This window comes from Protopterus annectens, chromosome 3.part0, assembly GCF_019279795.1.
Source record: "Protopterus annectens isolate FY-2018-M chromosome 3.part0, PAN1.0, whole genome shotgun sequence".
In the NCBI taxonomy this organism is placed as follows: domain Eukaryota; kingdom Metazoa; phylum Chordata; order Ceratodontiformes; family Protopteridae; genus Protopterus; species Protopterus annectens.
The window spans coordinates 1,265,785,461-1,265,801,325 of record NC_056731.1 but is presented as its reverse complement, the minus strand read 5'-3'; positions in this window follow the sequence as shown (position 1 = coordinate 1,265,801,325).

Genomic DNA, 15,865 nt, shown 5'->3' with positions numbered 1-15,865 from the left:
GGGTTATGGCGTAGGCCCATAGCTCAAGTAACAGAATGCGAGTTTTGTTTTTAATTAATATTTGCTGTTATGTAAAGGGATTTATTTAGTTACTGTCATACCTCTTTGTTGCTTTGTTTTTCATGATACTTCTTTCCCCCCAGTAGATAATGTGGGAAAATGTGTATATTTTTAAACTTGGTTATTATTTGATCTTCAGTGAAGAAAAAAGAAAACAAAAAAATGATTTGCAGTTTTTCAAACAAGTTGCTTGGATATAATATGCCTTGATTTCATGGCAGTAAGTGTCATTATATGATGTAGACAGTTCAACCAGCAAGAACTGATTTTTGTTTAGAATTAATATTTGGTAAGCATAAAAGTGTTGGTTACAAATATGAAAGAACCAGAACTCAAGCTATGATGTGTACTTCCGTTGCATAACTTGTGTAGCTTGTAAGAATGCGAGTGTGGTAACAGAGCTATATATTTTTCCTGTGACACTCTATAATGTTGAATAGGTATTTAAATAAGGAATTACCATTACCCATTAAAGAAACACATTAATCAATTTTTTTTCTTGGTGGGGGGGGGGCATTACCAGATTTTTATTTATAGATTCATCAATTGATAGATTCTTATTAGACAAGGATTGTATGAAGCCTAACCATGAGCTCTTGTAGAATATATATGAGTGCCTGTAGGTAGGAACAGCTGATGAATTTTCCGTGCCCATAGATGAGAAGAACTAGTGAATTATTAGACATGTACATGCTTTCCATATCCATAAGGGACAAGGGTGTTAAGCTGCGGGTGAATTTGATATTTCCCATCCATTCATCCAAGCTGTGTTTGAACAGAGTAAGAGATGTGCATTGCTTAACATGGAGGGGAAAGTGGTTCCGTAGAAGCAGCATTCTTTATGATTTATACATATCTCTCCAGCAGTGTTGTGTGTTCGGATTGTGATAGGCATCTCAACAAATACAAACTGAAGGGGTTATTCTACTAAATGGTTGGCATAGTGAGTGCTGAATATAGTGGAGTAATGACATGTCTGGAATCGGACACCATACCTTTGAATATAAGTTATGTGATAGAAATGGAGTTTCTTACAATAATGGATATATGGTAATGAACAGATAGGGCATTGCCAATATAGTTTCCCAGATCCTTAACTACAGGATCAACTTTCAGGGTTACGTTGTCAATGTGATAGTTGCACAGGGTGGGATAGACCCTTTTGGAGGATCTTAGTGTCTTTGGGGGAGTTAGTGATGGTTCCAAGTTTGCAGTCATGTGCAGACTTTGTCAGCCTTAAGCCCTTTGCACTGGCTGTGACCAGTGAGAGATGAATGCCAAAGAGGTATGGCCCAAGGACTGAAACCCAGGCACTCAGCTGGTGATAGGTCTTCTGGAGTTGATGGAGCTTCCACCTTTTGTTCTGGGTTCTGTTTGTGAGCCAATTCAATATCCAGTGTGTTACATGGGGATTTACATTTAGCTGTGAGATTTTCTGATACTTGAGTGTGGAATGGCATTGAATGCCATTGTGTTTTCTAGAAATGCAATGTGTGTGCCCTCATCCTTTGTGTTTGTTAGTTTCTCAAAAAATGTCTACCAGTTTAAGTAGGTAAGATCTGTCCCTGACAAATCCATACTGGCTTGTGTCAAGAATCTGTAAGTTCCCTATACCACTATTTATTAATTTAAACGATATGTGATACGTATTTAGAAGTTATTTATTAGTAGTGAACACATATTTATGATTCAACATATGGTATTAACTCCCTTAGTTTGGAAGAAAGGACATAAAATAATATAAAAGAACATAATATAATATAACATGTATATAATATTTAGATCCATTCGTATAGATTCATATATACATACACAAAAAATATATTGTATTAACATTGTTAGTAAATTCATCAAATTCAATTAATAATAAATAGTATTTAGAAGATCAAATAGAGTTAGTTTTGAAATAACTATATTTATGGTTATATATTTATACTTATATTTACATTTTAAATATTTTAAATCCAAACATTTTAAACAAGAAGATCAGTTAACGATGAGGTTCTGTACATGAGTAAACAAGACAACATAAGGTAGAATATAATATAACATGACAGCGTATTTTTATTTATTCACTCAGTATGATGTCAATTTAAGGTATTAGTCTCTTTAAATCTTGACTAACTAATTAACCAATTAACTGGGTAAGAAGATACATTAGATGAGCGTAGTTCAGGGGCGGTTTGTACTTCTGATGAAGTTGGGACAGGAGTCCTGACGAAAAATGTATGTTTAAATAATCGCATTTAAAGTTTCAATAAACGACCTTGTTTTTAAAAAATCAGGCAAAGACATTTTGTGTTCACTGAGACATGTACACAGAACAGAAACGTGGGTAGGTATCGGAGAGGAGCGGTGTGAGTTCTTTTGGCGGAGAAGTATTAATTTTATAATGATCTTTTCCATAGCCTTACAGATGAGGCTGGACAGATGTCTGGGTCTGTAATTACCCAAGTCTGTTGAGGGTCCGTCCTTTGTTAAGTGGGATAACTGTGGTGATCCTCCATTTGTCTGTTACAAAGCCTGTTTTGAGGCTGATATTGAGTATCTTTTGCAAGGGTCTGCCAGATTGTGTCAAGATAACCAGTAGACAGCCCTATATGTTGTCCAGCCATAGACTTAGTGCTGTTGATATTTGTCACTGCCTTAATAATGTGTCATAACGGGAAGTTGTGTTGTGCGAATACGTAGTGTGCAGAAAGTTGATTGCGTTTTGCATTTCAGTTTGGATTTCATTTGTGTGACATTATACTGACATAAGACATTGTGTCATTAGTTTTAATCATTAAAATAATTTCAATAGTTAATTAATTGTTAATTTTCACAGCCGTAGTTTGTGTTAGTATGGGGGACACTGAAGGACAAGAGAGTGAAGGAGTAATTCAAGAGAGTGAAGAGACATCTGAGGAAACTGCTGAAACAGCTGCTGACACCCCACCTAGGAGGAAGAAAAAACTGAAAAGATTTTGCACTTTTAATAATTTTTGGAAATCAACTTACAGCTTTGTGAGCAGCATTAATGGAAAACCTCACCACGCATACTGTAAAATGTGTTGACGTGAGTTTGGAATAGGCAAAAGTGGGGAACATGATATAAAAAGTCACATGGCCAGCATGGGTCATAAGTTGACCAAAAAAAGCCTTAAACAATCAAGTTGAATGACCAAATTTGCAACAGCCTCAAAAATATAACAGAGCAGCAGGAAGTAACTGCACGTGAATTGTCGATGGTTTACCATTCAGTTATACATGGTCATTCTTATCTGTCACTTGAATGCACAATGAAACTGTTGTCAGTCATTTTTAATGATTCACAGAAAGCTGCAAAATTTTGTGTGGCTGAACAAAAGCAGAAGCTATTGTAACAAACATTTTGGCACCACACACCATTGAACTGATAATTAATGATTTACAGAATGGACATACCTACTTCAGCATGGCATCAGATGCTTCTAATCATGGAAACACCAAAGTTTTTCCAGTTGTCCTGAGATACTTCAAGCCAAATTCTGTGATTGCAATGGGGTTGTTAGACTTTTTTGACAATGCTGATGAATCTACAGCTAGTATTCGTGATAAAATTGTTAACATTTTTGACGTCAATGGGCTGAACAAGACTATGATGTCTGCTTACTTGGCAGACAATGCTAGTGTGAATTTCGGCAGACATCATTCAGTGTTTCATTTGCTGAAGGCAGACAACCACGACATTGTTGCAGCTGGCTGCCCAGCGCATATACTTCACAATACTGCCAGAAAGGCATTGGACATGCTAGATTATGATGCTGAGAGTCTGATTCTGAAAGTGTACAATTACTTTTCTGTATCAGCCAAACGCTGCAGTGAGCTGAAAGACATGTTTGATTTTGTTGAAATGGAGTGGGCACAACTTCTTTGTCATGTGCCTAGACAATTGCTTTCATTGCTGCCAGCAATTGGCCGACTCTTGCAAAACTGGTCAGCAATTACTACATTTTTCCAAAGCTTGGGTCGCAATGAAACACTTAAGGCTATTTGGCCGTGCATCCAGTCTGAGTGTGAAGAAAGTGAGACTGATGACAAATCGTGCATACCAACCTTGTATCTATATTTTTTTTCAGAACTGTCTTCCAGTTTTCCCACAACGCCATACTCCAACTAGAAAGTGAAACTTTAGCTGCAACCGACATTTACAACATAATGTTCTCTGTAAGACACAAGCTAAATCAGTGTATTTGTGACAAATTTTTTGGAAGTCAGAAAGCCTCTCAGAAAACTACCCAGCCAAACAATTCATAAACTGGGAGACCAATTTTGTTCATTCTACCAACGAGCTATTACGTATCTTGAACAGTGGTTTAATTTTTCTGAGAATAATTATTTGTACCACATACAGTGTTTCAATCTGAAGAAACCTACTGAGTACCAGAACCTGTCGATTGCTGTAGAGAAGCTGAAGTTGCAGAAAGTAATAGGCATGGACAAGCTTTATGAGGAATTTTTTGATGTCTGTTTATTACTACAGTCGCACAGCAATGCTGACAACAGGACTTCTGCATTTTCATCTGTTGAAAAAACTGAAACTGAGTCTGTTGACAGGAAGTGGGTTGCTGTGTTTGACAGTGTGGGAGTTGACAGTTTGCCAAATGTGCTTAAACTGGTCTCATTTGTGTTGAGTATTCCAACATTGAATGCACCTGTCGAGTGAATTTTCAGTTTAATGTGCAATTATTGGACAGACGTGAGAAACAGGTGTGCAACTGAAGTGATAAAGGCTGAGTTACAAGTCAAAATCAATTATGTATTGGATTGTGTGGCATTTTATCGTTCCGTCAGAAACAATGGCAAACTGCTTGACTGGGCAAGATCAAATAAAAAGTATACATTTAAACATGCTGCAGAGGCAACTAACTGAACTTGTTACAGTTTTCATGCTACTACATGTATAGTTGTCTTGTCTTGCATTATGTCTGTTTAGTAGTTATTTTTGTAATATTACATGTGTATCAACCTGCTTCGGTGACACCGGTGTTAATGTTGATCTTGTCGATCGAGGCCGTAACCAGAAGTTGTCTGGGCTGTCCTGGAATCTCAGTTGACAAAGGTGGTAACCTTAATTGTGGGGCATCTGAGTACCCCAAATTCCACAGGGAAAAAGTATATCCTACTGGTAGTAGATTATGCTACCAGATACCCTGAGGCAGTGGCTCTGTCCTCTATTGAGGCAGAAACTGTGGCAAATGCTTTGTTAGAGACTTTCAGCAGGGTAGGTTTCCCAAAAGAAATACTGACTGATTGGTGCCAGTTTCATGTCAGACCTGCTGGCTTGTCTGTGGAAGTACTGTGGGATGAAGCACCTTAAGATCACCCCCTACCATCCCCAGACTAATGATCTGTTGAGAGGTTAAACTCTACACTCAAGATGATGCTACAGGTATTTTCAGACCAGTTTAAGAGGGACTGGGACAAATATCTGCACCATCTGTTGTTTGCTTACAGAGAGGTGCCGCAGGAATCCACAGGTTTTTCACCCTTTGAGTTGTTGTATGGGCATAGGGTGAGGGGACCTCTAGATTTGATTTGAGATGAGTGGGAGAGTGAGTGTGAATTCCACAAGGAGTCTGTTGTGGCATATGTCCTAAACCTCAGGACAAGGCTCAGGGAAGTCATGGGCTTGGCCCAGGAGAACCTGGCAGAAGACCAACTGCAGAAGAAGGTCTGGTATGACAGGAATGCTCGAGCTAGAGAGTATGCTGTAGGGCAGCAGGTAATGGTTCTCATTCCTATCAGATACAAGTTTCAGGCAGCCTGTGAGGGACCCTACAAGGTGGTAAGGAAGGTCAGTGATGTTAACTACATGGTAGAATTGCTAGGCAGGAGGCAGGGGCACAAACTGTACCATGTTAACATGATGAAACCTTACAATGACAAGGAGGCCCTTGTGCTAAGTATTTGTAGTACAAGGCAGGAGGAGTCTGAAGGGTATCTATGGCTACAGGGAGCCAGCCAGGAAAATCCCAAATTACTATGGTGGAGCCTAGGGTTGCAGGCATATGATTGGTCAGTGCAGGGCGGTACTGGGGTCAGCAATTCCAAGGCAGCTGGAATCTCAAGACAGGGCATGGGGTAATGTATTCCCAGATAGGCTCAACCTCTCAAGCAACATTTCTCAAGGGTCACTTGAAAAACTTGCTTGAGTTTTCGGGGAGGGGAGAAATGTGACACCAGGGAAATACTGCCAGTCCAGCTATCTGGAGTTTTGTAAATAATTATATGTCAATCGAAAATATTATTATGATTTATATAAAAATGTGACACTGCCAGCCCAGTTATCTGGAATTTTGTAAATAATCATATGTCATTTGTGAATAGTAGTATGATTCATATGCTTGTCTTACAAATGTAAGAGAACTGTACGTTAAGTACTGAGCTTCAAGAATGTAACCACAGTGCACCCTAATGGAAAAGAACAGAAATGTATATAAACTATATACCTGTGCAAATGTATGAAGCTGTAACATACAGAATTAACTTGTAAAACTTCAAGAAAATAAGTGGAAATTGTTTTACAATTGTGTTATCTCAGTTTCGATGCAGCAAGCATACACAATGGCTAGAGCTAGAGGTTTTCCTGTTGTTTTGAAACAGAAATAATTACTAGGTTTCAAATGTAAAAGTGTGTTTATTGCTCTACGACTTCTGCACACTTCTGAGAGATATGTATTTTTTTTGACACAGAAGTGTTAAATTCTAAGTATCTGTTTAGCCTGGGAACTGAAGTCAGGTGACAAAGAGTGATGTCATCTGAGCTAACCCAGCAGTAGTGTTGATTATTAATTTAAGAACTCTCTCCGAGAAAGTCTGTGCATTTTGTATTTGTCTTTGGATCTGACAACATCCACTCATCATCATCAACATCTACATTTGCCTTGCTCTGTTAGTAAGTCTAGGGTACAATAATTTCTTTTAGATATAGATAGGAATATAGTAAAGATTAGTTTAGATGTTTTCTGCATTTATTTGAGACTGTCCTGCAATGTTGTTTTAAAATATTTCCTGTAATTCTGAACTCTGCAGTTACTGTGTTGTTTGAGTATTGTCTTGTTCTTTTATTACTTATTATTAAATATATTTAAATCTATCTTTGTGGCTGATATTTGTGAGACATATTTAAGCTCTTAAAGTACTTGCATGTATATTTGGTGACACTGTACAGTCCTCTCCTAAATAGCCTTAGTCTTGGTAACACCTACCATTTGGATAATAGTAACATTACACAGTAGGATTCGTCACCCTTTGTAAGGGCCTTTATAGTAGCTGATAAGTAGGAGTTGGTGCCAGTGATAACTACCTTATAGTCTGGGCAGAAGGGGGCATAGCTAGTAAACCTGTTCCAGCCTTCCCCAGGTGTGTGTGTGTGTTTGTATATAAATCAAATCTCAAAGTGTGTGTGTGTCAGCTACTTGTGCAGGGATACAAAGCACTGGTTGGACAGACAGGGTGCTGGAGGTTTTGGCTTGACCACTTGGCTGAGAGCTTAACCCTACAGTTGTGCCAGTGGGGAGTCTTAACTAGGGATCTGGAGAAAGAGGGAGAAACCGGCCCCAGACTGACTGTGATCTCTGTGTGCTCTTAAGGGAAATTGTATTTTACTGTGTGTGTACTTGTCATCCTCCCATTGTGTACGTCCCTCACTATTGCCAGTGGTGAGGATTTTGGCTCCTTGATTACTGGGCCAGTGCAAGGGCATCACAGTCTGGTAAGTTGGGTAGGTGAGGAAGCAATTGCAGACAGACAAAAACAAGACAAGAGACAGGGATGGTGATGGACACAAGAGGTTGGTGGACACCATGGATGGGGTGGGGGTGGGGACATCCAGGACTTATAGTCATCAAGCTGGGTGACAGTGAGACACAAGTCCTCACCAACAGGACTGTCATCACTGTCACCTCACTCCACCACTGGCTGGAGTGCTTGACATCTCTTCTCCTCCTCCTGGTGCTATGTAAAATGAGGGAGAGCAGCCTCTCCAGCCAGTGTAGGCATGCACCATTCCTGACAACTTGGTGCCAATTATAAATTCACCACTACTGCCACTGCTCATTGAGGAAACCACTGAACTATCCTCTGGGGCAGGACTACCTGAGTTGACAGGTAGTGCAGGGGCAGCAGAGGTGGTGCTTTCATGTTGGCTCCCAGATGTTGTGGGCAATGGTGCTGGAGCTGGTGGAGTGGGGGCAGGTGGATCCTGTGGGGCAGGCATACCCCACTTTGCTGTGGAGCATTTTGTGATATGGTACACATGGATGACATGGACATATTTTGATTACATGTAATAACAAAAAAATAAAAATAAATAACATAAAAAACAGAGATAAGGACTGAGGTGAGAGAAAAAAAAAGAGATAAGATTAGTACCTTCATATGTGACATAGCATGCATTAATACAATTATCTGACTCTGTTATCTTAGCCTTTACTCTTAAGACTACCACCTCCTAACAGATGCTTTTAAGACTACCAGCTCCTAACAGATGCACACTATACTACAGATTGCAGTAAGTACTCCTTTACTTGCACATATATGTGTTCCAAGTATACAGATTACAGTTTATGGGGGGTTGCTGAAAAGGTCTAAGCTCAACCAAGAAGGGAATGGTGTGGAGCCATGAAACTTACAATGTATTCAACATATTCTCCCTGAAATTCAACACACTCGACACATCATATCTGAAGTTTCTGTAACTTTCCCAAAAAGTCTGAAGTCTGGTCACTGAAATACAGCTCCACTGCTGCAAGCACATCTGAATCACTTGCAAAAATTGTCACCCTTTCAAACTTTTTAAGTTTTGGAAACAGGAAATAGTGAAATGGAGCAAGATCTAGTGAGTGGGGGGGGGTGTTCTATGCTCTCAAACCCCAGTTTTGTCAAAACATCCATTGTTTTGCCACCCTTGTGAACAGGTGCATTGTCTTGCAAAAAGAGAACTCCTTTTCACAGCTTCCCTCTCCTTTTTTCTTTCAATGCTTCCTTTAATCAGCACAGCAAGTTACAGTAGTGTTCTGCATTAACTGTTTGGCCCCTTGGAAGATAGTCAGTCATTACAGCACCTTCCAGATCCCCACTGTGGCCACGACCTTGCCTCCTGACTTTTGGGTCTTGAACTTCTTTGACCTTGGTGAAACTGAGTGCTGCCATTGCATGGACTGTTGTTTTATCTCAGGATCATAGTGGTGAAACCATGTGTCATCAACAGTAACTAATCATTCCAAAAAGTTGGCACCAGCTTGACAAAAATACCACAAAATCAACTTGGAAGTGTCCACTCAATGTCTTTTCTCATCGGCATTCAAACATTTGGGAACCCACTTGGCTGACAGCTTCTGCATACCCAGCTGCTCATGGATTATAAACCCAAGACACTCCCTGGATATCTGTAGTGTCACAGCTATTATTTTAGCTGATCTTCACCAATCTGTCAAAATCAGGTTATGGACATGGTCAGCAATTTCTAGAGTTGACACCGTTTGAGGCCTCTCAGACCTTGTTGCATCTTCACTCTCAAAATCTCCACTCTGAAAGTTTGCATACCACTTCTTCACAGTCAAATAAGAAGGGTACTGTTTACTTAATGTTTGCATCATACATTCATGGATTTCCTTTGGAGTTTTCTTCTGCAGGAATAGGAACTTCATGATGGCTCGGAGTTCCAATTACAAACTTTTCATTGACATTGTTCAATCAATGATCTGAAAAAATGTCAAAACATAACATTACTATTCTGCTAATTAGCAATTTACAAGATGAAATAGCTCTCTTTATAGCTACAGAGGCTAAATAGTACAGCAGGACATGTCTACCACTGGTATAAATCTTTTACTTTAAACCTTTAAGTTACACATAATTGAAGAATTAACAGTACTGTATATTTGGGAAGTGTGGTATTTGAACCCACAACCTCTGACTAAAGTCTAATGTTGTAGTCTTGATTTGTGCTATAAACTAATACATGCATACTTGCTTTTACAGTTGAGATATGCATGCTCATTTTGGACCAACTCTATAAAATGCCCCCAAAAAGCTATGTTTAACTGTTAATGCTACAACAACACTACTTTTCTGCTGCATACATACTACATGCTTCCCTCATGCCCACCAGTCTAGCACCATGGGTCTTAACATTGACCTCCCTTTCCATGGCAGCTGTGGAAAAAAACAGAACAGAACAGAATACTAGACTTGCATATATTCAGCTTTTATGTCTTACAAGTACTCTGTGTAGGTGATACTTATACAAGTGTGGGATGTCCACAGTCCTACTCATAAATTCCCTGATCCAGTGGTCGAGGGTATCTCTCTCTTCCTCCGCTGGAGGTCATTGTTGTGATGCCTACATTGTTCAGTTAGGGGGATACCAATGGCAATGGTTACAGCCTGGGCGAAATTATCCAAATCTTCTGACTTGTACTGGGAGCCAGTATAGTCTCCCTTGCAGCAGCCTGGCACTGTGATACTTCACTAAGGGTCCAATAAAAATGTTGGACATCTGGATAATCCATCTCTGAGCCCTAAATCCTAAACTGTCTCCACAAATACCTGCCATGTCTACCATGGATCAAGAGCAATGGAGAATGATGGTTTCCCACTAATTCCAGTTATCTCATTTACTGGGAGTGAACACACTGAAAATGCTGTGCACCGCTTACCATCTCACAAACATGGCACTAGGCAGTGTTACACCCCCTGAGCACCACGTTTGATCAATTGTAACAGGTGCACCACAGTGGCAGGCAGTGGAAATTAGACAGGCAGTTGTGTATGTGTGTTAGGTAAAGTGAAGGCCATGCCAGTCCAGACAGCAAAAATATACTTACAAGGAATATAGTACAGAGTATACCCACAGTCATACATTTGATCCTCATGGGAATTGGGACAAAATTAAAAGTGTATGGAATATGCTTTGTTTGAACACAGGAACATGTCTATAGTAGTCCTACACTTACACCTGTTGCCACAGTATAGATGAGAAAACACCTGAATATGTTGCATTCACTGTTGTCAGGGTCCTGTCTGCTTCCTAGGGGGTCCAGTTGTCCAGTTTCTGCTGCACCTCACACAAACCAGATAAACACAGCCAAACCTGACATTCATTTTCTCTGTTTCCCGTAAAAATTGGCCAAAGCAAAAAAAAGAGAGAGAGAGAAAAGGATTTGAACCCAGTACCATCTGCCCCCAATAAGGAATGTATCAACGCATTAACACATACTGCCACAGAGTCATTTAAATAGCAGATGTGTTTCACAGATGCAATACTAACTGTCAGACTTTAGCACTATGGCTCACATTTGTGCACTGCATAGCTATGTGGAAACGTGTATCTCGCATGTGCATACACTTTGTTAACCATTGTGTAAACCACCTGCTTTCCACACTATGGAAAACTACATATTATTAAGTATTACTGCTGTTTATTGTCCATTTCATGTGTATGACATGACATTACATGTGGAAACATTAAAAAATTAAGGCCCTATCACACTATGTCACATATTTACAATACAGCCATGTGTTGTCCCCCCCAAGCACTGCAATCCTGGTGTCTCAGTAATTTTTCCACACATTATCACCTACACTACATAAAATAATATCAAATGTTGTGTTATATGCAATGCACATCAATCTGGTAACATGCAGAACTACAGCTATTGATCCATAAGTCTAACAAGGCTTATCTGCAAGGCTAGGGAAGGGATCAGCATGGACCTTATTTATAGGGACATAGGTGACCTTCAACACACTTGAGTCAACCCATGTTGTGTTTGTCAAGGATAGATCTTGCCTACTGAACCTTGTGAACATCTTTGATACTGACCCCAAAGAGCAGAATGACGGATAACAGTATATACTATGTATGTTCAGTCATTGAAAGGCTGTTATTACTCCACTGTACTCATCCCATATCAGACCAATAATAGTACAATGCTCCCTTTTGCATGTACCTCACCAGACACATGCAATAGCTAGAGAGACTTAAGAGGTTTCTCACCAAGAAAATCCAGGGACTGCAATAAATGATCTATGTGGATAGACTGAAGGCCCTGTCACTGTACTCTGTATTGTATCGGCTACTGAGAAGCGACTTGTGCCTGGCCTACAGAGCAGTCTTGATCCCTGCTTTAATTGAAATGCTGCACCTCTGCAAATCCAATGGGACAAGACTCACTTACTCTAAGGACCTTACCCTAGCCTTTGACATCAACAGGACATGCAGGAGAGACAGATACTATGGAACAAACTCCCAATTCACATAAAACTGAGCTCTTCAATGACCCTATTTAAGCATAACTTGGACAATTGGATAGGAAATCATAAATTTATCCTGGGATTTCACCTATGTCACTTTTAGACAGGGGTAACCACTGCTGGTCACGGATTTGAAAATATGGGCTATATATCTTGTAAAGGAATAATGGTACAACTTGGCTAGGCTTGAGAAGGCCCTAGGTTCATTAGCCTAGTAATCCCCTATGAATTTATGAACCTAGGACCATTATGGTAGTAGCCTTGTATGAACCTATGAAGCTATGAACCTACGCAGGCCTGTCAACAACTTGTCTCACACATGGCCTGCTGATGTCATGTACTGTAAGTTCAGCTGCAGTCTTGCAAAAGGCAAACTTTCAACACCATCCCCACTCTGGAATTATAGATAAACTCACTAAACTAGGTATAAATCCCTATGTCACAAGATGGGTTGCAAACTGGTTCACTGATAGAACCCACACTGTGAAAGTAGCAAACTCCAAATCCGACTTCAGACCAGTAAAAAGTGGAGTACCACAGGGTTCAGTCCTGGGTCCTCTCCTGTTTGGTATCTACTTCTCTGAAGTACAGGCTAACACAGAAGGTCTTTGGCTAATGAAGTTTGCAGATGACTGCAAAGTAAGAACCATAATTGAAACTCCTAACGATGTGGACATCCTACAAAAGGGGCTCACTGAGACAGATGCCTGGTGTCAAAGCCATGGCCTCAAGCTCAATGTCAAAAAGTGCATTGTCATCCCCTTTGGTAAAAACTCTGTACCCATGAACTACAACATAGGCGGTAGTACACCGAAAGTGTGATAAGCGACCTTGGGACACAGGTGGACAGTAGTCTCTCATTTGATAATCAAATCTCCACAGTAGCCAGGAAATCCTTCTACATGGGCACACCTCATCACAAAAGGTTTCTCATCCAGAAAAAAAGAGGTCATTGCTCCCCCCTAGTCATCACTCATTAGACCCATTATAGAGTACAATGCCCCTTTTGGTATATACCTCACAAGACATCTACAACAACTGGAAAGGCCACAGAAATACCTCACAAAGATGATTACTGGCCTCAAACAGATGCCCTACGCAGACTGTCTCAAAAAACTCCAGCTTTACTCCGTCGCATATCGCCTACTCAGAGGTGATCTCTGCCTAACATACAAAGCTATGTGAAACCCAGAGCTGTTGGGCATGTTCCACTTAAAGAAGTCCCAATCCCTCTGAGCTACACACTCTAGGGACCTAAACCTTGTCACCACAATAAACAGAACATGCTGGAGGGATAGATTCCTGTCCCAGAGACTTCCCATACTCTGGAATAAACTACCTATATATATCAAACAAAGCTCCTCATTAGTACTCTTCAAGAAAAATCTTGATGATTGGATGGGAAATAGGAAATTCACCCCGGGGATCACTTCTGTGGCTCTGCTCGACAGTGGCACAGTAAAATAATTTTCTTGTGTGGCAAAAGCCAGGGTACCTTTTTGGCTGGGCTTGTATAGGCCCTAGGGCTGATAGCCTAGTACCTACCTATGAACCTATGCTGTGGTTCTTGCATTAAGTACACTGTTTTGTAGTTGGCATACTAAGATAGGTAGGGGTTCTAGTCTCACTGCAGTCAACTGGGTGTACATGTGAGATCTCTTCCTTGACATTAGAGAGAGCATTTTACACCAGCATGTGTGACACTGTTATATTCTCCTCAACAAAAACAGCTGATGTCATAAGCTATAGAGTGTTGCCTGAGACACTCCAAGTCAGACTTGTGCCATGGTGCTTGCATAAAATACTGAGTTGTGTAGTCTGTGTAGTTAAGTAGGGATTCTATTCTCACTGCAGTCAACGTTGTGTGTGTGTGAGCTCTTGCTTGACATTAAAGAGAGCCTTTTACAGCAGTATGTGGGACACTGGTATTACCATATTCTCAACAGACATTGCTGATGTCATCAGCTGTAGTAGATTTTTGGATATGCACTCATCCCACCATGGCATGGTCAGACACTGGCCTACAGGCCAGGCAGACATCATCTCATCCTATAACAGATGGATTAAAGTGGCATGGCTTTTAACCTATGCATACATCATGGCATATTTTGTAGGCCCTGTGTTATCTTGCTGAGAAAACCCTGTGGTCTGTTCAGCTGCTGCATGTGTCTGATGAGGTACATGCAAAAGAGAACATTATACTGTATTACTGTTCTGATGAGATTTTACTACAGTGTTGTTAAACAATCCTAAGATCTGAATATGATGGCATAACTTATGATGTGCACCATATGTTTGTAATGGAAAATCATTAAAGAGAGAAGTTAGAATGTAATGATACACATTGCAGTTTCTGACTTCACAACCCTCACATTCACTATAAAGTTGTGAAATATAGATGCTATCAACTGTCTAACTTTCCAAGGCTTATATAAGTCAAAGGTACAATTACCAGTTCAACACCACAAATCCAGATGTGCTAAGCACTACGTTAGCTATGCACCATGAGCATCAAACACAAAGCTTTTGTATTTCTGAATTCAAAAGATAGAAAACAGGGATCTGGCACAGTTATCATCACTTGCACAGGGTGTTGTGTGTGTGGGGGGCAGGAAGCCTAGGCTGAAAAGATCAGTGAGTGCATTTGAGTAAGAAAGAGATGAAGGCAGACATGTGGATAAACCAACAAATGGCCAGTGAGACAAAATGAGTAACTATTGCGGGTCTGTAGGGGTCCTCCAGGTGAAATTGGTGTGTGAATGTCTGCATGAATACAGCCAAGCTCTGTGCTGGCTCTACAGTTTGGTATGTTGCACAGGTGTGAGACATGCATGGTAGAGGTGGCAGTTAATTTTTGTTGTCCCTGACCACAAGAACAGGTTCTGCCAGGAGTTGCACTGGAACCTCCACACACAAGGTCAGATGCAGTGCTGCTAATTGAATGTGACTGATGTCTGCTGAACAAGCTCCCTTCAGGGGATGCCCAGGACCATGACCCCATGGTCTGTCATGTCTGGGTGTGGATAGCACACTCACTGATGGACCAGTGGAAGTACTATCACTATGGGATCATGATTGGGTAAGGCCACATTGTCTGACAGCAGATGTGACTGAACCACGCCCACAAGGATGCCTTTCCCTCCCATCAGACTTTCCATCAGAGACACTGCTTGTTCTATAACAGACATGCCTCAGTCCATCACAGACACCCCTTGTTCCAACATGTCAATCATCCCATTCAGTGAATCGACAACATGGTTGAGGCCATCATGCATGTCAGACTGTGCCTTATCCACAACCCTGAGCATTTGTCTTGAGCACCTATGTGAACGTGCCTGCACCTCCATGATGGCCCTAAACATATGAGTGGCATGGGAAGAGACACCTGCACCTGGTGGAGGAGGGACAGCGGGCCCCCTCTGAGCACCCCTATCAATCATTCTGTGTGGCACCTTACCCACACTTTGGCTATGGCCAGACTCAAATGGCACTGAAGCTGCAGTAGCCACACTTCCCTGATCAA